Source organism: Panulirus ornatus, chromosome 71 (assembly GCF_036320965.1).
Source record: "Panulirus ornatus isolate Po-2019 chromosome 71, ASM3632096v1, whole genome shotgun sequence".
Classification (NCBI taxonomy): domain Eukaryota; kingdom Metazoa; phylum Arthropoda; class Malacostraca; order Decapoda; family Palinuridae; genus Panulirus; species Panulirus ornatus.
In genome coordinates this window covers 10,857,945-10,881,317 of record NC_092294.1, presented here as the reverse complement: position 1 = coordinate 10,881,317, position 23,373 = coordinate 10,857,945, and the positions used below count along the sequence as shown (strand labels likewise).

Below are 23,373 nucleotides of genomic sequence, written 5' to 3'. Positions count from 1 at the left end.
TCTCACTCGTAAGTACTCCTACTTAAGTACTCGGAAATCAGTACTCTCTCTCGTAAGTACTCTTGCATAAGTAATCGTAAGTCAGTACTTTCTCTCTCCTGCCATATGCTGTGTACTGGTAGTAAGTAAGCAATACTCTCTCCTCCCATCTCTGCTCTTGCCTCTCACTCTTCCTACGTGGAAATACCTGGTAATTACCATATAAATTCCCGGCTGCATTTTGTGATGGTATGATCATTAATACTGACGACCGTACACACCTGCCCTTGATGTGAGAATAATTAACTTAACTTTCACCACAGCATTTAACCTTGCCATTAATCTTGCCACTTTGAAACGCTAAGTTAAGTAAATGTACAATTTCCCTGTTAACTAGACGACATTTGCATTTTGACAAGAGAACGTTACTGGACACACACACACACACATATATATTAATGCCTTTAGGCATTTACACATGTACGCCTGTGGGGATATATATATATATATATATATATATATATATATATATATATATATATATATATATATATATATATATATATATATTTCTTTTTTCAAACTATTCGCCATTTCCCGCATCAGCAAGGTAGCGTTAAGAACAGAGGACTGGGCTGAGGGAACATCCTCACCTGGCCCCCTTCTCTGTTCCTTTTTTTGGAAAATTAAAAAAAAAAAAAAACAAGAGGACACACACACACACACATATATATATATATATATATATATATATATATATATATATATATATATATATATATATATATGTCCCTGGGGATAGGGGAGAAAGAATACTTCCCACGTATTCCCTGCGTGTTGTACAAGGCGGCTAAAAGGGAAGGAAGAGGGTGGCTGGAAATCCTCCCCTCTAGTTTTTTTAATTTTCCAAAAGAAGGAACAGAGAAGGGGGCCAGGTGAGGATGTTCCCTCAAAGGCCTAGTCCTCTGTTCTTAAAGCTACCTTGCTAATGCGGGAAATGGCGAATAGTATGAAAGAAAGATATATATATATATATATATATATATATATATATATATATATATATATATATATATATATATATATATATATATATATATGTATATATATTCCGACAATATATATATATATATATATATATATATATATATATATATATATATATATATATATATATATATATATATATATATATATATTCCGACAATATAACTCCCTCATATCAGATGCAAGTAGATAATCGTATGAACATATTTAGAAAGAGAGAGTCACATAGGTATACAAACAGACATAACTACAAATGCAGATATTCCCGTAGACGTATCTTGAGCCTGGTTGGCTACCGTCGAGGAGTGAGAGGAACGTGATTTTTATGGACGTCACCTGGATGTGAATCATAATATTAGCTTGTTTACCTTCCAGACTCCAGGAATGTCGTACAAACAGCTCACTCTGCCGCCGTTACTATGAACCTGACTTAGGGTTAGGTTAGGTTTACACCGACTTACACACCCATTCCCTGAGTTCTCTACATCCAGGGACAGAGAACCAACATGCTATGTGACTCTGCGTGACCAATGACCATCACATAACATGATCTAGTCTGTCTGATGACCATGACCCAACATGACCCAGTTTGACCAGTAATGATAAAGCAATCTAACCTAACTTGACTGGTTTTTACATGTCTTCACGTCAGTAACAGACGGAGCGGATGCAGGCCAACGCTCGGTAAAGATGTTCGTACAATGCATCATTATATTGCGTGAAACATGCTATCATTCACTACTAAACGAAACTGAAAATACACTGCCTGGTCCCTGTTACAAGTAATCTTTCTTGGTTTACATGAACCGTACTGCAATAAGAAAACAAATCCAGTTTACATCCTGCATCTTTCTATGTTCATCAGTACTCATTTCCCACTCCTTTTATATGATATATATATACATATATATATATATATATATATATATATATATATATATATATATATATATATATATATATATATAAACCACAAAAATACGCTGCTGAAATGAAAATCCCAAAATTTCGTCTCATATTTGGACCAGGACACTCGTAAGATTAGGCATAAAAAAGTAAAGAGTTTCGGACTGAGCTTAAATGAAAACTTTAGAATTCTACTGTGTAGAATATCTTCCCCATTTCTTGCCCGACCTTAAGAAGGCAGCGTGCTGGGCAGGGCTGAGGTAGGCCGGTCATATTGGTTGGTGCTCTGGAATTTGAAAAAGCTGGCTGGGTATTGTCCATGGTAGAGAGATTTTAGATATTTTCCTTCCTCTCTCTCCCATATATATGTAACAGGGTAGATGTCAGAGGATAGAACTGTTGGACAGGGAGATATCTGATGCGTGCATAAAGTTATCGCGCGGCCTTGTCGTTATCGCGCAAAACAAACACAGTGTGAGCGCTAAACCATCCAGCCACCGGTAACGATAACAGAGATCAGGTTATTTGTTGACAAGTAATCGAATATCTTTCGTGCCACATACACAGGCAGCCAGACCTCTGTGGGCCAGCCCTAGCCAGACACATGGTAACAAGTAGTAACGTTTTATTGATGTATTCCTGGCAACACTGAGCTATGGCAACATGAACAGGCGCTACACCAGTCGGGTAACTGTGGCGGTGATTTGAATCCTCTCCCTGTGGAGGGTATGTATATAGCATGGAAAGGCGCTTTGTTCAGTATATATATATATATATATATATATATATATATATATATATATATATATATATATAAAGAAACATTTATGTTGCTGTCCTCAACTCGAAAGGTTTTAATGGATGTTTATATAAGACTGTTCCACAGATAGGAAGCACAGCCATTACGGCAGTAAAAGTTTATTCTCAACATTCATACATAAAGCAAGTTTTCTGACTAGTTGTTATGTTTTCTGAACAGTTGTTATGCAAAGTTTACGGCTATGGTTGTCAATATAGCAAATGTGGCCAGCGTCTGTTGTAGGCATACTGCCATATTGCAGAGAACGAGAGTTTTGTCTCATATATTGTCAGTATAGATTCATACTTAATTGGGTGGATACACGTGCTGTATGTTCATAGTGAACGTGTGATTTGGTTCTGTTCTTACTTCCCGATTCGTAAATAACATTTGAAGCCAATGTAAACTGCGTAGGTTCTTGAACTGTTAGTATGAAACATCATTTCTCGGTTTACTTGAGGAAAACATTCCTTCTCTGGTCTGTGGTGTATTGGTGTAACATTCAGGCTGGGATGTGAAATATTTTGGAGACATAACCAAGACACCGGCTTCGGATCATGTCAAAGGTTGCAAGTTAAAGTACTGTCAGCAATATAAAGCAAGGGACGAAATGTGACGAGTCCATATTCTGGTTTACTTGTCAGTCAACAGACCAACAAGGTAGTGAGAAATTGTTGCAGAACCGTAAGCAGAATGGATAAAGCTCAGTCGATCAAACGTGAGGATCGTGTCACTCCTGAGTGTTGTAGGTATTTGATAACCTTTCACGAACAATTTCCGTATCACGCTGAACAACACCTCTGATTTTTCTGTATTCATAATCATTTGCCACCGCGAGGATGATCTGTAGTGTATGACAAGTGAAGCCCCGACAGGAGTAGTATTATACTACTGCCTCATAACCCCAGATAGGAGCAACACCACATGACTCATTACATGTGGGACACTGCCTATAACAGACCGGGAATTTCTGCTGCAAAACAAGAAACCTAACACAAAATTTTAGTTTACCAAAGACGCTGAAAAAGAAACGAGTTCTGATGTGTTTGCACCTGAGAGTCTTCCTCCATTTCTTGAAGATTTTGGGATACCTGAAAAAAAGGAAAAAGAAAAGAGACTTGACGGAGTTAACGTGCTTCAGTTAACGTGCCTTCAGTTAACGTGCTTCAGTTAACGGGGTGAAACCTCAAGAAGAAATTTAGGTCGAATTTGTCATGACTCGGCTACGTCTGTGTACCAAATATTGTAGAAATATATGAATCAATCCCAAGAAGGTACCCTTGGCTAGTCAGATGAATATGGAAAGTATATTGTAAGCTGAGAGTCACCTGATGCAGTAGGTCCGGTCCCTCCGTGAACACCACACGTCGCTCTGCGCTACGTGAAAAACTGAAATAGTGTAGGATATTTGCTTATGCAAAATCCTCGCTCCTTGTGATTAAGTTTCTCTCCTGTGCAGATAATCCTCTTGATATCTCTTCCACTTTCTCTCTCCAGCTTTCCCTACCACTGCATCCCCATCATCCCACCCACTCCCTCAGGCAGCGGCATGTCTTTCGTCTTAATCTCTATTGGGCTACGAGGATCGTGTTCTCTGTGAGATGTGGAGAGGAATGCAAATCCTGGATCTCGAGGCGAGCATGAAGGTGCTAATATTTTCTGGTGGGCGCCCGTAGGGACCTCAGATGCTCCTCTGGATTATACAGTTCATATTTTGAAGAATAATGATCGCCAGTTATATGATATTACGTATATGTATCCGAGGAGATGTATAGCTACGTCTAGTGAAAATAACCCATACCAACCCACCTTGTTTGCCACACCTCTCCTGCCAACAATTCACCCACACCCTACATATTAACCTTCATTTACCGCTTCAGACCCACACTTATCCTTCCTCCCCTGTGCCCATCTTCTCAACCCCTCATCCACCTCTGCTCCTCCACAAGTAGACGATCCGTTTCCCTGAGCCTCGAGTAACTCATAATGTTCTCGTTGAAGACCCACAGGAACTGCCTTCAAAATGAGATTTACTGTTCTCTCTCAGCTGTGTATTAGATATTCATTAACATAGAAAAAAATTTTTGAAGGATGAATTATATTTTAGTAACGAGTATCATAATATAACTCACTACAAAAGTCTAGTTATACATCAATGTATTTGATTATACGTTACTGTATTCTAGTTATACATCAGTGTATTTAATCATACGTTATTGTATTCTAGTTATACATAACATTGTTCTCAATGTTAGTTACATGATAAGTACATCTAACGAATTTTCAGAGCATACGAAAATGAGTGAGAAATCATGCCTTGGAAACAGCGCAAGCCTTTGACTTCCCAAGGATTAAAACGTCTAAAACACTTTTCCCAGGACCGACTTCGTAGCACGTTCGCTTTGTAATTTAACTTAATAGCATCTCTTTTGGTCTTTGCTGGCACCATCAGTAAAAGTTCTTGAGAATAATGGCTTCATTTTACTGGTTTACATGGATGAAAGAGGCAGAGCAAGCCTGAAGGAGGCAAGCAGGAGTGGCCCCTGGCACCTACCATGTCTCTTACCATTATAGGGAACCTGACAAACGCCTGGCCAATTGACACGTCGACGCTTTTACTAGAATATATGTATTCATTTTTTTCGCTTTTTGGGAGTTTTGCTAGTTCTCGTTCCATCAGCCAAACTATCACTTGATGAGGTTGTTGCAACGTCCATCTGAACGGTTGCACTTAGCCGCTAAGAATAATCGTGATAAAAGTAGGACAGTCATCTTTGCAGCCACTTACCCCGTTTCTGTGATGGCAGTTGGTAGTTAAACAGCAACAGCTGATGTTTGCGTAATGTATATAAGAACATTGTCCAACGTCCCTGGCAATGACATGGTGATCGTTTGGTGTTTCTTCGCCGATCAGTCTTGTCTCGGTGTCTCTCAAAGTAATCATTTCGTCAGAATTTTCATTGTAAGTTAAAGCGAAGATAACGACTATGATCATTTAGGAGTATGTGTTCAGCGTTTTCACTGTGGAAGTTACATCTTGGGTATGAGTTGTTTAGTGAGATGATGAGTCAGTGCTTGTAATGTTGGAGCGGTGGGTGATGCACAAAATGCACACGAGAAAGCATAATTATTGCATGTCTAGGAAGAGCAGTTTCAAGATGAGAGTTCAGACGTTTAGTGTAGCGGAGTTAAAGACTGGGTTGTAAGGGCGATTGTTTAGTGCTTGTCGAGTCATTATTGTGAGAGTACATCTTGTAAATGTCTTCATTATTGAGAAAGGGTGATCTGCATGTATACGGTAATGCATTGTGAAGCAAGGATAAGCTTTTAATGTCTACTTGGGGTTGGTAATGGTCGTGAAGTGGTTTGGGTGGGAGGGATCTGGTAATGTTGCAAAGAGTTGAGTGCAGAGCCTGTTTAGGTGAGATTGTGTTGGAATTATTATACTTTGCTGTGCAGGTAGTGAACATTTGTAGCTGTTAGGTAACCGGTGATTGTTCTGAGTGATCTGTTTGCAGGTTTGTTATGTTTGGTTTTGACGGGGTAGTTGACCAGTCTAGTGGACGAAGGTGGAGCGGATGAATGGTTTGTGAAGGATACTAAGGAGATCGTTTCCTTGTGGAAAACTGATACCGGTTTGCGATATGATGAGTGGGCGTCATGTGTATGTGATATCTAGTATAAGTTTTTCTGAGTGGTCACATGAAGGATATGAGGTGGAGTTGCAGGATAGATTCGTGTCTGGTAGGGACTAACTGAATTATTATAGATTTCGTGAGATGCAAACATGCCATCTTGAGTTAGCCAACGATTTATGTAGTGTTGCATGTTTGTTGTCGCCTGAGTAGTGTTAGAGTGCTGCCATGTGACCGTGAGGCCACCATCACACGAAAGGAGTCTCACGAAGTAACATTTTTGGGTGTTTGTGTCTTCATTAGTAACGTTTCTCTGTACTAATAATGTTATCGTCTTCTGTCTCACTGCTCACTTGGGTCCTAACGTCTGAGCGCTTAGCTAAGGACGCTGATTTTGTGACAATGCAGGTGGAAATTCTTCCACTGACTGGGAATGTCAGTCTTTGGATAATCATTTAATGTCTTGATAATGAAAGAAGTATAGGGGCTTGCCTCACCTGCCTGGGAGAGCAAGGCTGGCAGCGCTGGAGGGGAGGAGGTTGTGTCACACTCGGATTACTATATATATATATATATATATATACATATATATATATATATATATATATATATATATATATCCCTGGGGATACGGGAGAAGTAATACTTCCCACGTATTCCCTGTGTGTCGTAAAAGATGACTAAAATGGGTGGGAGCGGGGGCTTGAAATCTTCCCCTCCAGTTTTTACTTTTTCCAAAGAAGGAATAGAGAAGGGGGCCAAGTGAGGATTTTTTCTTCTAAGGCTCAGTCCTCTGTCTTTGACGCCACCTCTCCAACGCGGAAAATGGCGAATCGTATGAAATATATATATGTATGTTCGTACGTGTATATATATATATATATATATATATATATATATACATAATGATGTGTGTGTGTGTGTGTGTGTGTGTGTGTGTGTGTGTGTTTTTGTGAAGCTCTGAAGGAGCAGTAACCAGAAAAAATAGGACATTGTACTTCAGCTCACCCCCAACATCACTTCCTACAAAGAAAGAAAAAAACATGGGTAAAAAGCGCCACTGTTTCTTGACGCAATTTGAATATGCAGATGAGGAAAAAGGAAGTTTTATCATGAGAAACCGCGGACATGTACGGCCTTACAGCCAGAGGGCCGTTGGCCGCAATACCCGAAGCGTTGAACAGCCAACATTTGGTTTATGGCGTCTTCCGAGGTTGTTCTGCTGTGGGTAGCCGTTGATAGCTAGTGGATAAAAGAAACAGAGAGAGTTTGGTCAACTTTAGTGGTGGAATGAATGTTTGTCTGAGTGTGTTGGGATTGGAACGAGCGTTGCGGGTATTTGTGTTTGTGTGTATGTGCTTGTAAGTGTGTTTGTGTGAGTTTCTGTATGGGTATGTGAATGTGTGTGTATGTCTTTGAATGTGCGTGTTTGAATTTATGTGCGTGTCTGTTTTTATCACTGCAATTACTTGTTTGAATGGCACGGAGAGGTAGTTCAACACTTAAGGATCAGTTCATGAACTGTCTCAACTACCATAAAACTTTTTAACTTTCTACATACTGTCCACATTCACAATCTAATCACTCAGTTGATTCCATATATCAGCCACTCATGTACTATAAAGGTACCTTTACATCGTTTCTAACATGTTAGATTTCATGATACGGCCTCCACTTTGTGTCATCTTTGTATCTCGAACTGCACACTGTTTCGTCACCCTCTGTATTTCTGCATTTATCTGAAACCTCCAATTTTGCTCTCTTTTAAGCCTAACATTAGACAGACCATATGCTTCCCTGATTGTCCTGTCGTTATGAGTCATGTTAATTTCTCTGTAGCTTCACGTATTAGTTTTCCATGTACCTCTTTTCTAATGTCCCCAGGTGTCTGCTGCACTGTCAGTCATCACACTGTTTCTGTTCAACAGGCGCAGAATTTGCTCCTGCTCTCCGCCTTCTGTCATAAATAGTCTCTGGTTTCTGTGTCGTGGGTAACTCCTTTTGTTGTTCCATCCAAGAATATCCAGAGAAAACCCTTTTGACCTTTCTTTCAGAAGTTTTTTATTTACTGCAACTTCTATCCTCTGGGTACAGTTCCTCTGAATTCCCTCATCTAATCTGATCTTGTTGTTATGCCTCTTCATTATATTATTTAGTTCATCAGTTTTCTCTTCTATATGATGTGTTTGTGCTCAGTTGTAGGGCTGCACTTTTGGTGGATATGCGTATGTGTATTTCTGTGAATGTGCGCATGTTTATGTGCTTTTATGACCTTTCTATACATGTCTTTGTATGAATGTGTATGTATGTTTTTGTATTAATAAGTGTACGCATATGTTCATTTGTGTGATTGTATATATCCGGTTATAATGTAATATTAACAAGACAGACACTGGACGTCTGGACAATAATATCAGTGGCGTCAGCTGGTGAGGAGCGCCAGTTGCCATCATCTGCCACGCAGGGCAGCTGGTAGCACGCGTCGCAGACCATCATCTGCCACCCAGGGCAACTGGTAGCAAGCGTCGCAGACCATCATCTGCCACGCAGGGCAGCTGGTAGCAAGCGTCGCAGACCATCATCTGCCACCCAGGGCAACTGGTAGCAAGCGTCGCAGACCATCATCTGCCACGCAGGGCAGCTGGTAGCAAGCGTCGCAGACCATCATCTGCCACCCAGGGCAACTGGTAGCAAGCGTCGCAGACCATCATCTGCCACGCAGGGCAGCTGGTAGCAAGCGTCGCAGACCATCATCTGGAGGCAGCTGGTAGCAAGCGTCGCAGACCATCATCTGGAGGCAGCTGGTAGCAAGCGTCGCAGACCATCATCTGGAGGCAGCTGGTAGCAAGCGTCGCAGACCATCATCTGGAGGCAGCTGGTAGCAAGCGTCGCAGGCCATCATCTGGAGGCAGCTGGTAGCAAGCGTCGCAGACCATCATCTGCCACCCAGGGAGAACAATACATAATTACCCGAGGCATCAGTGTGGGAGGGAGACCTGGTGTGTGTGCTCTGTAATGCACTCCTGCTGGGCTCTCCTCTGTGTTACACTGTACAGTATTAAGCTTGGATATCTATTGGATCTGGACACTAGTAGTGGTGCTCCTTCGTCGCTGGTGTACTTTAGATCAAATGAATTTATCGTCAATGTTGCTTGTTTACATCTCGCAGAACATTAGCGCTAAAAGTAAAGTTCCATTGGCACCTAAGGTAACAGGTAGTGTTCCCCTCACTGTATATACCTGTCGTATTTTGTGTTGTACTGGTTTCATGTAGCGGCATGTGTGCTATTGTCATGTGGCTGAGAAATGGCTTGTGTCATGTAGCAGCCTAAGGGTTGGTGTTATGAAGCAGTGTGAGGCTGGTGTCATATAGCAAGATGAGTCATGTGTTACAGGGTTAGTCAGTATATCCTCTTACCCACATTCTTCGACTGTGACGCCACACAGTCGCTACTTCTCTGTGCAAGTCCCTACGTTCCCCATCAATCCCTCTCTCTCTCCCGCTGCTCTCACCTATATCCTTCCTCCTTTCCACGCACATGTTATCTCTCTCTCTTTCTCTCTCTCTCTTTGCTCACACCCCTCTCCTCCCTCCACTCCCTCATTTGACTTCTGGCCGTATTTCTACCTCCTGACTCCCGGGTCTTCCCCTCTCGCTTATTCTCTACTCCATCCTCCGTTGGCGACCCAGAATTAACTACCTCCTCCTCCTCCTCTCCACCATCCGTGCCGCTGCATAAAATTCCTTCTCTTGCTCCCCATCACCAACTTCACCATAAATCCCAGCTTTTCTCCACCCCCGCCTCCGCCCCTAGCACTGCCCCAGCCCCTAGCACTGCCTCAGTGAACTACTCATTGTCAGTGTTGCCAGAGTTCCCCAGTCATACACACCTCTTGAATGACGTTGATTACGTAGTTATTCGTCCATTAAATGATGAAGGTGATTATGGATACTTTTTCATATTCCTCGCTGTTATCATCCCTATTTAGATTATCATATTTACTCTGGATTTTCTCATAGTCATATTCTTATGTTTGAAACAGTACACCAACATGCATTATCACTAATCTAGTTTACATCTCTCTCTCATACCTTGTACATCTCTCTCTCTCTCTCTCTCTCTCTCTATATATATATATATATATATATATATATGTTTGTACGTTTCTTCTTTATGTGAGTATATAATCATATTCAGAGGTAAGTTTACCCAGTAGTGGTGTGTAAAACTGAGGCAATATATAACGTCAAGAATTGTTTAGTTTTTTTTTAAGGAAACGACGTATAATGTTTTGTTGCTGGAGAAAAACAGCGATGGCTACAGTTTCAAGCATCATTCTATGTTGAATTATTAGCCAAGATAAAGGAACAAACACCACAACAGCGAGTGTAATGTGTGGAGTGTACGTACAGGAGAAACTGGGTAATATTTGAGGTCTTGGCGACTATCTAACAACCACATCCCAGAACTGAAGTTTCAAGATGGAAAGGAAAAAGAAAATGCGCCGAAATTCATATTTACTCGATTGAAATGAGTTTTTTTTTTTCACATTCTGTGACTCGACTGTTGAAACATGCACCTTTAACCTTCTCACTCAAAGCCAGTGTTTAAAGTTGCGCACAAGTAAAGCGTGTTGTCTAGTTTGAGGAAAAACAACTTGCCTATCCTGACTGAAGTGAAGTTAAATATAGTTTTGCTGCACTGGGACATCTACAACACATAACATACCTTAACTTAAGGAAGGTTACGAAAATTCTCTTAGCCTCTAAATGGAGTGAACTTTGAAGTGCCTATGACTACTATTGATGCACAGTGGTGTAAAAATGTCCATAGCTCACAGGGAACTAGAGAGAATTTTTCTTTTTAAGCTTTGTCTCCGTTTTTTCAATGATTCTTTTACGAAGACGATTCGGTAAGAAAGTCACTCCCAAGCTAACTTTACTTTGGATAAACATTTCATGTTAAGGTTTTCTCTTTAGATTTACCACGTCCTGTCAATACGCCAAATTGAATTCGGAAATGAGATTTGAGTCTGATGCTCAAACTTTCTGCTATTAGTGCTTCCGCTAGCGTTCGTCCATTATTAAACCCAAACTCTAGTTTACTTCTCTAAGTATTCAGTTTTCCAGCTCCCTCTCCTGCTGCTGCCCTAACCCAGAACCTCACCGGAGATATCCATACACTTATGGACCATAAATATGATTCTGTGGCAACATCCAGCCAGCCATCCACCCGCTGATTCTTACAGAAAATTTATTATCACACAAATGACCGTAATATCATCCATCACGTTTTGTTGAGGGAATATTGACTTTATGACTCGGGCATCTGAACTGTTGTTCTGAGGCTCAGTCAACTTGTAAAGCCAAACTTAAGTAAGAGCGTATGTCGTAAGGCACCTCATACTGAAGCCTTGAGTGAATATCCGGTATCCTTAACATCGATTGACTTTTTATGAAAATGAAAGATTCTTAACAGATTTTGTATGTTAATCTTAAGAAATTACCCGGAAGCTACACGCACGGTGTATGCTGTCTGCGTGTGTGTGTGTGTGTGTGTGTGTGCGTATGTGTGTGTGTGTGTGTGGGTAAGGGAGTAAGGGGACTGGGAAACCTGCCATCAGTCAGTACCATGAGGCTGGAGATACCAGCTCAACCTCGTCTTATTTGTTAGGAAGTTCTTGTTTATTCTTCGTGAAAACTTCCATTACAGGAAAATGGTACAAAAAGGGTAGTGAGAATATATCAGTAAATGACCATACAGATATGCAAAAAAGTTTGGCATTTATTTTTCATGGTTAGTGAAATGGTAAAAATATTGTTCAACATTTGGCGAAATGAAATACGCACACAGGAAGCTCGGAAAGACGCACAAAAGGAGAATATTTTGTGAGCTTTTAATTGTAATGATCTGAGAGCTACTAACCAATGTACAGCCGTCACTCAGAGAACAAAGTATTTGAGTTTATTGTAATGAATCCTCTTTGCAGCAAATCGGACACCCTGTTCACCTTATATGATTCAATAGCAAGTCCATATTTTGTTTAAACACGAGAGTTCCTGTTTTCCTAAACGTGCAAAAGATCAAGACAGCTGAATGAGTTCAGAAAACAAGCAACAAAATTGTTAATAGGACTATGAAACAAGCCAAATGAGGAAAGATTAAGCGAATTAAAGCCTTTCGCTTTTACAAGCGGAAGCTTTGTGATGACATAAAAGCTTCTAGGATGTTCAAAGTTCTGGTATTATTAATTTAGATAGATAGTACACAAGGATCCTCTGAACGAGAAATTCTTCTCGTTCAGAGGATCTCATACAGATGTAGGATAACACTGTGCAAGTGATGGATGACCACTTGGAAGAGTTGTCAGTAAACTTCTCATACAGAAGGTCATCATAGTTACAGTCCAGTGGGTCTTTTTCTGCATGTTTGCTCTGTGTAACGTAACAGTAAATGTATGTCACGGTGATCCTTAATGTGATCTGAACATTTATGTATCGATTATACTTTGCATACAACATCGGCTAACATCCTGCCTGCATGATGGTATTGTCGGAACTGCTCACTATATAGACAGCCAACGTCGGTATGATAAAGATAACCATCAACTTGTAAACACATTCGTCGCTGTTAGCACGACTGTACGACAATTGTTTATGGTGGCTTAGTCTTTTGGCTTCACAATAACAGATCAAGTCAGACGTCACACCATCATAAGCAACAGCCGTACCGTCATGTTCAGAAGTTACATAACAAACTAGTGAGTTCTGTCTACCTCACTGGAAACCCCAGCCAACAGATGGAGGCGGGAGCGAACCTGACTAGTGGTTTACTTATGCTACATCCTCCATGAGCATGGCACTAGTAGCACCTTCACTCAATACTATGAACGTTTCCATGCACATAGCTTTGCAGTTATCACCGTGAATAGAAACATAGAAACATTTCTAGGGAGTGGATGGTTCACAGTCAGTGTCCGTGAACCAGTCCTTGTTATCATCACTTTTTAGAAGTTCTGGCATCCGTGACCGAAGCTCTACGGGAGCAAGCGTCCAGCAGACCCCACAAGAGGACCTGACCCAGCCAGGGAACACGGTCGGTCAACAGTGAGCGGTGGCGGCGGCACTCGGGGGCCAGCCTGGTGCACGTGACTACACTGCCTGATGAACGTAATGCTCGCAGCTGATAAGAACCTCAACTTAGTGTTCATTTGCATACCATTACCGCAGGACCCAGATCTGTGGTGGTTCACCAGCAAATATACTTGACAAATATAGAACCATAGTATATGTCTTAGATTTTTCTATCACATTTAGAAGTCCTGCATTATATATCTTCATGATAACCTGCACATACTAATATTCTTTCCTCGAGCTGTGTAGGCAGTTGTACAGGTGGAGAAACAAACGGAAAAGCAAGAGAGAAAAAGTCGTCTCTGTGTTTGTAAACCATTGACGCTGGAAACGTCGCGATAACTGTCAAGCCATTTATTTTGGTCCCTCACTCGGTGAACTGTTGAAGATAACATCGGACACTTTACCAGCAGCAACACCTCTAACTGCTCATCGCTACACGTGCCACTAGGAGAGTCATTCGAGAGACTACTAGTATCCAAGAGGGCGATCCATTGCCTCTAGTCTTCATTAGTCATCCACTATTGACATCACAGAGAAAGGTATGTTAGCCGTCACTTCCATCTCCATAATACTCTGGACTTACACCAAATGAAGAAACATGAGAAGAATCAGAGCCTCTCTTACAACTTATCCAAACACCACAATGTCTCTTCTTACCCCAATACTACCAGCATAAATGCTGCTAATTCGGGAACAGGTATCTAACTGGAAATTCCCCCGAGATCTAGTATTAACGTCATCATCGTGGGGCCTACGGATGATGATATTGAGAAAACGTAATAATTCGTCTACCATCTCACAGATATGCAAACTGCGGTATGTTAAAGTGCTTCCAGATCTGTTCTACGTTCATAAGTGACAAACTCGTGGAAAACAAGACACTAAAATCAATGTTCAAGAAGGCCTTTAAGATCTTTATAGACGACTCCCAGAGGGAACAAACATTGCTCTCAATTAAACTCTGAGGGAGACCCGTTCTCCGCACGGCCACCAAGATCAATCTTAATTGTCGTTTCATCCTCTTCTTCAGCTACCAACAAACTGGTGGCCTAGATTCTTCCGGATTTTCAAGAAACATCGCTGGCGAGGAAGAGCAACTCTATTCTCGATGTCAGCCAATGGGATGAACTCGCTTTCGCCTAACCCCGGCCAACCTCCTCAAAGAATCATAAACAAGGCAGTTGGGACAGTCCCATCGCGGAGAAGATTGCCTCAGCTATGTTCGAGCCAACTTCATTCCAGAAAGTGAAGGAGGTCATCTCCAAGCAGTGAGTGACCTTCACGTTGAGGAGTCTCTGTTGACCGCCCCAAACTTCTCCCTTGACATCCGCTCCGGTCGGTACTGGCCCTGTTCATCACATCATCGTTCTTCTCCAGAGTTCATAGGAACGTCTTTGCAGATGAGTGATGGCCGATCTACACGGTGTCCAGACCTTAAATCTGGCACGAGTGCAACGAACTGCAGCCGTCATAGTCAGGCGAATGTCTCTCCTGCCGAAGGACACAAATGACTTAGTAATCCAAGAAGTGATGGCATGACATCAATGGACATCTGCATAGTTGAGGTAATCACTTGGTGTGAGGCTGCCTGCGTCGCCCCATCATAAACTTATCTTCCAAGAAAAGTGGGAAACCAAGGCAGCGCTGCTGACTCCAGAGAAGTCCACTTGAAATCAGGGTTGATGGATGTGAAATGCTATTGCCATTCTATCCTCATGAGTTCTGAAACGCCCAGGTTCCTGGTTCGAAAATGCTCTTAGATTATATAATGAGCTAACATGAGAGTTTACCGAAACCACAAAGGATGCGAGAGCTCCTGAATTTTAATTTTGACGCCTCGGGATAATGAGGGAAGGATGAGTGGCGGGCAGCGTCACGCGGGGCTCCTGCTGTACTCACCAAGAGTGGCGAGACACTCACGACTTTTAAATTAGTTTTCGTACTTAAAGTATTTTTGGTTTGTGATGATGGTTGAGAAGAGAAACACGTGAATTAATGTGGTAACGTAGAAAGAGAAATTTAAAAAAAAACAACCCACAATTTAACTTATGCCTAATAAACATCGTCAGGATGTTACTCTCTTTAAGGAACCCTCACATAATGATCGTCAGTATCTGAAAATTAAAATCTCCCTGAACCTTACCTGACCATCACCAGCAAACAGATTTAAGATCCCCCCACCTCCTCCCTTTCCAGTGTCTTTGGTCATATCTACCCGGGATATGACGAACTCCATGATAAGGATCTTGGAATATTCTTAACCTTAATGTCTTACAGAAAATTCCAAAAGTCATTAATCCCTGTGCGCGGTAATCATTAATCCCGGTGCGCGGTAATCATTAATCCCTGTGCGCGGTGATCATTAATCCCGGTGCGCGGTAATCATTAATCCTGGTGCGCGGTAATCATTAATCCCTGTGCGCGGTAATCATTAATCCTGGTGCGCGGTAATCATTAATCCTGGTGCGCGGTAATCATTAATCCTGGTGCGCGGTAATCATTAATCCTGGTGCGCGGTAATCATTAATCCTGGTGCGCGGTAATCATTAATCCTGGTGCGCGGTAATCATTAATCCTGGTGCGCGGTAATCATTAATCCTGGTGCGCGGTAATCATTAATCCTGGTGCGCGGTAATCATTAATCCTGGTGCGCGGTAATCATTAATCCTGGTGCGCGGTAAGAGCGACAGTGGTGGTGTCGGCAGCGTGAGAGGTCGAGTGTGACTACACTGGCTGATGGAGGTAATGGTTACCACTTCTAGGGTAAAGACCGCAACATAAGCCTCATTTGCATGTCATTATCACAGAACTTAGATTTGTGGAGAAGGGGGTAGGGTGGGTATATATATATATATATATATATATATATATATATATATATATATATATATATATGTAGAGGAGGATATGACTGCTTTTCATTTAGTGAGGTTTTCAAATATATATTTACGGAAATTGTCCTCGCTTTAAAACTCACTGATGCATCATCCCATGTTGAATATTGTGTTCAGTTTAGTCATCCTACTTGAGCAGACGGACAGAATAGAGTGAGTACAGAGGCGAACTACCATGATCTTCAAAGGCTTCAATAATCTTGATATAAAGAGCTGCTTAAGGATAGATCCGTCTGACTTCACTCTGGGCAAATGAATTACCTTAAGAGTAGATGAAAGCGATACCCTAGATACGTTTAAGCATAAACTGGATAAAAGTTTTGCTTCAAAGACACATCTGATGTCATTTGCATCTCCTTAGCTGTACGATAAGTTTTCAGAACTTTCTCTGATGATTACGATTGTCCTATTCTTACTACACTAACCCACGAGTCTGTTCTCCTCTACTCTCACGAACATCCTCTAAAGGACCCAAAGGCCTGTTGCTGCGTGAATTCATATGTCAGTTTTACATATATATATATATATATATATTATCCCTGGGGATAGGGGAGAAAGAATACTTCCTACGTATTCCCTGCGTGTCGTAGAAGGCGACTAAAAGGGGAGGGAGCGGGGGGCTGGAAATCCTCTTTTTTTTTTTTTTAATTTTCCAAAAAGGAACAGAGAAGGGGGCCAGGTGAGGATTTTCCCTCAGAGGCCCAGTCCTCTGTTATTAACGCTACCTTGCTAACGCGGGAAATGGCGAATGGTTTGAAAAAGTACATACATATAGTGTGTGTGTTTATGGGATGGCCTTGATTAGGGCCTCCGTTGCCCTTGCCGTTTCTAGTAATAAAAATAAATTAAACTTGGGATTACCATACATATGACAAACGTTATATTATACAAACTTTGAAAAATAAGCTTTTGATACTGCTCAAACGATTTTGTCAGCGACCAAATAGAATTTCTAAATGATACATGATAATGGGTATGCTAGAAATTTCATGGGTGTGTGTATTGAAGAATCCATTAACAAAGTTTAACCAAATCCTTAAGGCCTGTCTACACGAGCGGGCCTGATCGGCGGGTTTGCCCGTTAACGGGCAAGTTCTGGCGGGCCTGCCCGTGAATGTTGTCCACACGACCCAAGTGATGAAAAGCCGGGCCTGCCCGACGATGCTGCCAGTAGCGGGTGGAGTGCGGTACGAGAACCATGGTGCCTAGCATTGTCAAGAAAAAGATAAAGGTCAATCAAAGTACTAGTAAGTGCTTTAGACCAAAAAATTGTTGGTGGCTCACTAGAGTTATCCTGGGCTGCCATCGTTAAATGTTCACTGTGCTACTATGCCGTGAGATGTGGGCCCGCTGTGGGTTCACGATAGTATCTTGCGTCTGGCAGGGTAGAAACTCCAGCTACCGGGCACCAGCTCACTGATTTCGGTCGGCGGGCTTTCGGGCAATTTGATCGTTTGCCCATCAAATATGCCCGTTAACGGGCAAGCCCGCCGATCAGGCCCGCTCGTGTAGACAGGCCTTAACTCATGCGTCTTGTCTGGCCAGGATATTTTTACTTCATTAGTGGCGCCTAACATTTGATAACCATAAGCCGTGTTTAGAGCTTAAAATTTCTAACGTACGCCATTACTTTAGGAGAGTTACCTCGTATCTACGTTTGTAAAACTCAGGTCTCGCTGGTCGTTATGATAGGAAATTCAGGAACTTAAAAAGAATTCTCAACCAATACAACGCTGAAACTTTACGACAGCAGTCTTGTGCTAGCACGAGGATAGTGCGAGAGCAGACATGTTTCTGGTGACTTCACAGCAGCAGACGATGGGGCGTTTGACATCTGATCTGATCTATACGGTTGAAGTCAATTGATTGGTAATCATACCAAAATTGTGCTCCTCCCCCCCTCTCTCGTGCTCAAGGGTCAATCTCGTGCTCGAGGACGTTGGCTTCTTTAGTTTCGTCGAGCGAGACCATTACTGTTGGCAGCCAGTCACGCTAACTGTGTTGACAATCAGTGACCTCGAGAGAGTACACTTTGTAGTGATCGCGCTTAGAGCTGGTAGCCGGTTGACAGACCTTGGAACACTAACTCGACAGGGTTAGTTTCATCTTGTGAAAATTTATGTAGAACGAAACTAATCAACCGGATGACCGACTGGGGTCTGCCTCCAACGTAGTTAATTTGTCCCAAGTGTTAGCGTTGCACAGCAACCATGGGGATTTAAAGTAAATTCATGTCGCCGATATAAGTCCTTCAGATATTTTCAGCTCAAAAGCAAGTTTTAAGTTACTCGAAACTATTTGAACGGAGGTTATAGGTTGGATATATTAGTGAACATTAACCGAATTCAGATGATCCCTGTAAATTTTAACACGCAGCGCAACGATGCCACTGAAAATCCTCTATCAACCAGGCTAGCTACGATTACAAACTATATTATCAGCCATTTATAAAGCGCTGTACCAGTATCCACAAACATGAAACAAATGTGCCACTGTGGGTGGGTCGGGACGAGCATGTTAGGGCACCAGGTGGGTGGGTTGTGACGTTGCCACGCCACAAGCCGCCAGGTTCCCCCGGCTCACTGGTAACGTTGTGCTACCTCAAATTATCGTAATTTAGGGGTATCATATAAACGAAGCTGTACATTGTCGTGTGTCACTGTAGCCAAGCTGCACAAACACTATACTCGTAGGTTATAAAGCAAAGTAATACAGGAACCAGCCAGACGGGGTTGGCATGCAGTGTTGCTTGCTATCGGACAGAACTGGTCTATCTGTTCCTGGACTTAGCCTTTCATTCTTGATACGGAGCCATTATGACCAGATTTGGCTCAGTTGTCGCCACACGTAAATGGTCTCGTCTGGAATTATGCTGCGTGTCTGACCTTTGTCAGACTCGCTTCATGCCAGATCCCTTCTCAGAATATAGTACCTACTCTGGCCACACCTGTGATGCTCGGGGTCCGCTACTCAGAATAGATTCCAAGTGAAATTTTATAGTAGACAGTCCATGATGGAGGTGCACTAGTCTGTTCAGTCTTACATTTCGTGGAAAATCTGATCATAAACAGCCTTGTAGGAGCAACGTCGCCGATATTCCATTTAAGACAAAAACGTTATAACAATGTGACCCATTAATTTATACATTTTCCAAATATTACATTGAATGTTTGCCTCCGGCATGTTGATAGTCACTACGGAGGACGACTTGTAGCTTTACTTTAATCACGACCATTGACGTAGCTGTCTTACCAACTACTCGATATGATATGACAAAGCAATATAGTCATAGCGAATAGTGTCATGATCAAGGTATACCTTATGGTTGATATAAAATTATAGCCAAAAAACAACGCTGCAGTTTCATAATAGTACGTACATATTCCTATAATAGTGGTTATATGCAATGTAGCACTATGTATGGAAGGGCGTCATTATGTTCGTTAAACATGTCCACTAACCACTCAGTCACTAGTGAACGTGCGAGGTTCACCGTCTACCCTGGACCACGATCCTCCCGCAGATGTAATAGTCAGATGTAACTAATAAATTTGTCATGGGTGATGTGTTAGTTTCCAGGGCGAGCAGACGAAGGAGATATAACGAGGACATTGATCGAGATCAGATAGCGTTATGCAGCAAAACCATGTCTACTGTTTAATGTGGACGTATCAAACTTCAAGTTTAAGGGAACGAACACGTCGCGTTCTGTCTTTGGTAAGAAATGATAAGCCGGTAATGTCCTGTTGCAGGTGGGTCAGTAGACTTCTGCACTAACTTGTATGAAAACAAATGTACAACTATTTCATGTACTTGGGCCGGGACTACGGTGTAACCAACAAGATTACCGCTTTGTAGAGCTACAAGCTACAAATTTATTTTAGGCATCGACTCCAAGCTATGTACAAAGCGAGCATTTTATCAAAAATTAAAGAAGTGAATTTACATCTGTTGTACAAGTAAACTTTTCCATGCAAGATGTGACAAGTACACAGTAACAATCCATAAAAAGTTTGTCCGAAATTTCGACTAGTTTGGAGTACGATTCAAGATAAACACTATTTATATACGTAACGTTATAAAAACGCAATGTGTATTTGGATGGTTAGGTTGGAACAAATATCTGCAAAATATTGAAACCATTACTGAACGACAGCAATATTGTTTCTTGGCAAGATAAAACCAGCAGTTTGTAGCCACGGTCGTTAACTAGCAAAACTATCGTTATGCGATATCAAAACAAGTTGTGGAAAGTAAAATATTTGATACTGTAGACTAGCTGTTCAAGGTTTTAAGTTGCAACAATAACTTGAAATTACCAATTCATACTAGAGGTTTGAATTATGCCAAAGCGATTGCTTTTCGCGCGTTAATAAACCATGTTTGTCACAGTTACCGATGAAAACCCACACTTGTCCATGTTCAGCAAGATATTCACCAATCTTACCACTTACCTGAGTACCCACCGTGGAAAACACTTTCCAGTAAACAGGTAATAAGACATCCAATTACATCTATGAATTATATTAAATCAAAATACATTTCTGTAATCAAAGTGGATTTATACTCCGAATGTCCATGACAATGACAATTGAACAAACATTGGAAGAACGTTGGAACGGAAGACACTGGCGTCGTCTCTCTATACTGCAGAAATCCGCTGTGATCTCTGCTACCACACAACACATTGACCACGTACTCGAGTGCTGGCTAGGCTGCTCCACCACAATCTCTGCGAACGCGTCTAAAACCATACGTTAATCCGTAGTAACATCTACGGCACTTCGACCAACGTCTCCCATCATCTGGACAACCCAGCAGGAACGGACGTGGCCAGTCACAACGCTGTCCTGAAAAGAAAAGGCTTGCTCATTGCGCTCGTTGCTCCTATGTCAACTCTGGGTGGAAGAACCGCGCAACAGCAGTGGGCCATTGGCCAATAAGATATCAGCTCTGAGGTGACGTAGGATATTTTCCCGCCAAGAGTATAACTACCAGTTAAAACCCAGTTAAACTATCAAAAAACCACATGTGGCATGGCGAACACTGTCTACAACAACAAAGTTGAACAGTTCTATGGTAAAAATGTTATTGTGGCATGACAAACTCTGTATTTGTTCTCTTCTACGTTACATAATCCTTTAATTATCGCCCATACCACGCTCGTGTAACATGAACTCGTGGGCATACCCTCAAGTATATATATATATATATATATATATATATATATATATATATATATATATATATATATATATATACATATATATATAGTCTCAACTTGCAGTAATTTTTCACTATTGATCTTGAAGCGGAGAACAATGATGAAAAGTATAGCAATGATTACCTTCTCTTCAGGCATACAGCAGAGTTCCTCATGAGGCATTAATAAAGGAAATAGAGACAAATAGAATTAGTGTGGAAGTTCTAAAGTGGGTTAGAAGATGGCTGCCCGACAGGAAACAGTGTTATCATAAACTGGGATACAATTCACATTGAGGACTTGACTACTGGCTGTCATGGTACATGTGTATTCCCGTTATTATACTATATATCGATGAGTAACACAAAGATGCCACAATGTTAACACATTTTTGAGGATACAATAATAGGAGGAAGTTGATACATTCAGTTGAAAGTTATATAATACTCAAGGGAGATCCGAGTGGATTATGAACGAATATGGGCAAGGAAATGGTAAATGGAATTTAGTACTGACTTGTAGACTTCTTGGTATTGAGAGAAGAAAGGGGGTCTAGGTTCCAGTGTATTAACGTTATGATTTAAGTGGTTATAGATTAGCTTGTGAGAACGATCCTGAGTGATAAGCACTGCCATGAAGTCAAGACAAAAACGTATGAAAAATTGAGAAAACTTGAATTGCCTTTATATGAATGCGCGGAGTAAGGTGATATAATGGAAATGGGCAAGATAAGAGGGCTAAATAAGTGGGATATTAACAAAACAGATCATCCAGTCAAGAGAGAACTGGCACAGTGGATTACAAACTCTGAATTTCGATATTGTCGAAATGAAAATAATGGTTTGGACAGCGAATATATATCTTCAGAAAACTTGAAATAGAGACTGGATGGTTACACAAGTGATGATGGGTGAGTGTGACGAGGAATACCCTGGCATGGGACAACAGGTTAAGTACAGTTTCCTTCATAAGTTCTTATGTTCTCATGAACCTTCGCCATCTCATGACAGGAAGTGGTCATGTGTTCTTGTTCTCTTTAACTATTTGCTTCTCATCATTTCCGGTATTCCGTTTTGTTACGCGACAATATTTCGTGTACAGGTTATGAGGTTATTCATATAATGGTCTTTCCCTTATTATTCAGAGTCGTTTGGTGTGTGTGTGTGTGTGTGTGTGTGTGTGTGTGTGTGTACGGTAGAATCTTCGTCTTATCTTCCTTCATGAGGTGACATTAGTATCGTTGACTTATCATAGGTTCTTTGTACTCTTCGTATGGTAACAACTCGTTACGTCTATTAAGTAATAACTTGGACAATGGAAACAATGTTAAAGCTCCTCCCGTTCGTATCACCACACTTGATGTCTCCCGTGACTTGCATTATTTCATCCAATAGCTGTTTATAATGTCATCCCATTATTCAATTGCCATTGGCTTTTGGTCTACGACGAGCTGGAGAATATTGATGTTCGGAAGTATCTCCCTTCATGTCGTCATATTAACTCAGGTTTCTAATTTGCTGTTTATAGATTTTTCAAAATAATTGGCTAGTTTGGCTGGGCGTTAAGCAGGACATGATTGTTTGTATGGCTTGCATCTGATACTTCCTTGTCCCCGAGGACATGACAGGATCATATCTTGAGTTATAACTACCTTTCAGTTTGTGTAGTTTCATATTAACTGAACGTTACTTGTCTTACATATTTGTGAAAGTTATATTGTGGTATTTTAGATATTTTGTTTTTGTTTATTTATACGCATTAGAGTGGGTGTC

The 23,373-nt window shown here is 41.3% G+C and overlaps 1 protein-coding gene across 1 annotated transcript in view; it reads left to right on the top strand.

The window, feature by feature from the left end:
- The window catches only part of LOC139747994 (acetylcholine receptor subunit alpha-like 1), a 420,788-nt gene that overhangs the window by 21,543 nt on the left and 375,872 nt on the right, over positions 1 to 23,373 (top strand). The window lies entirely within an intron of this gene.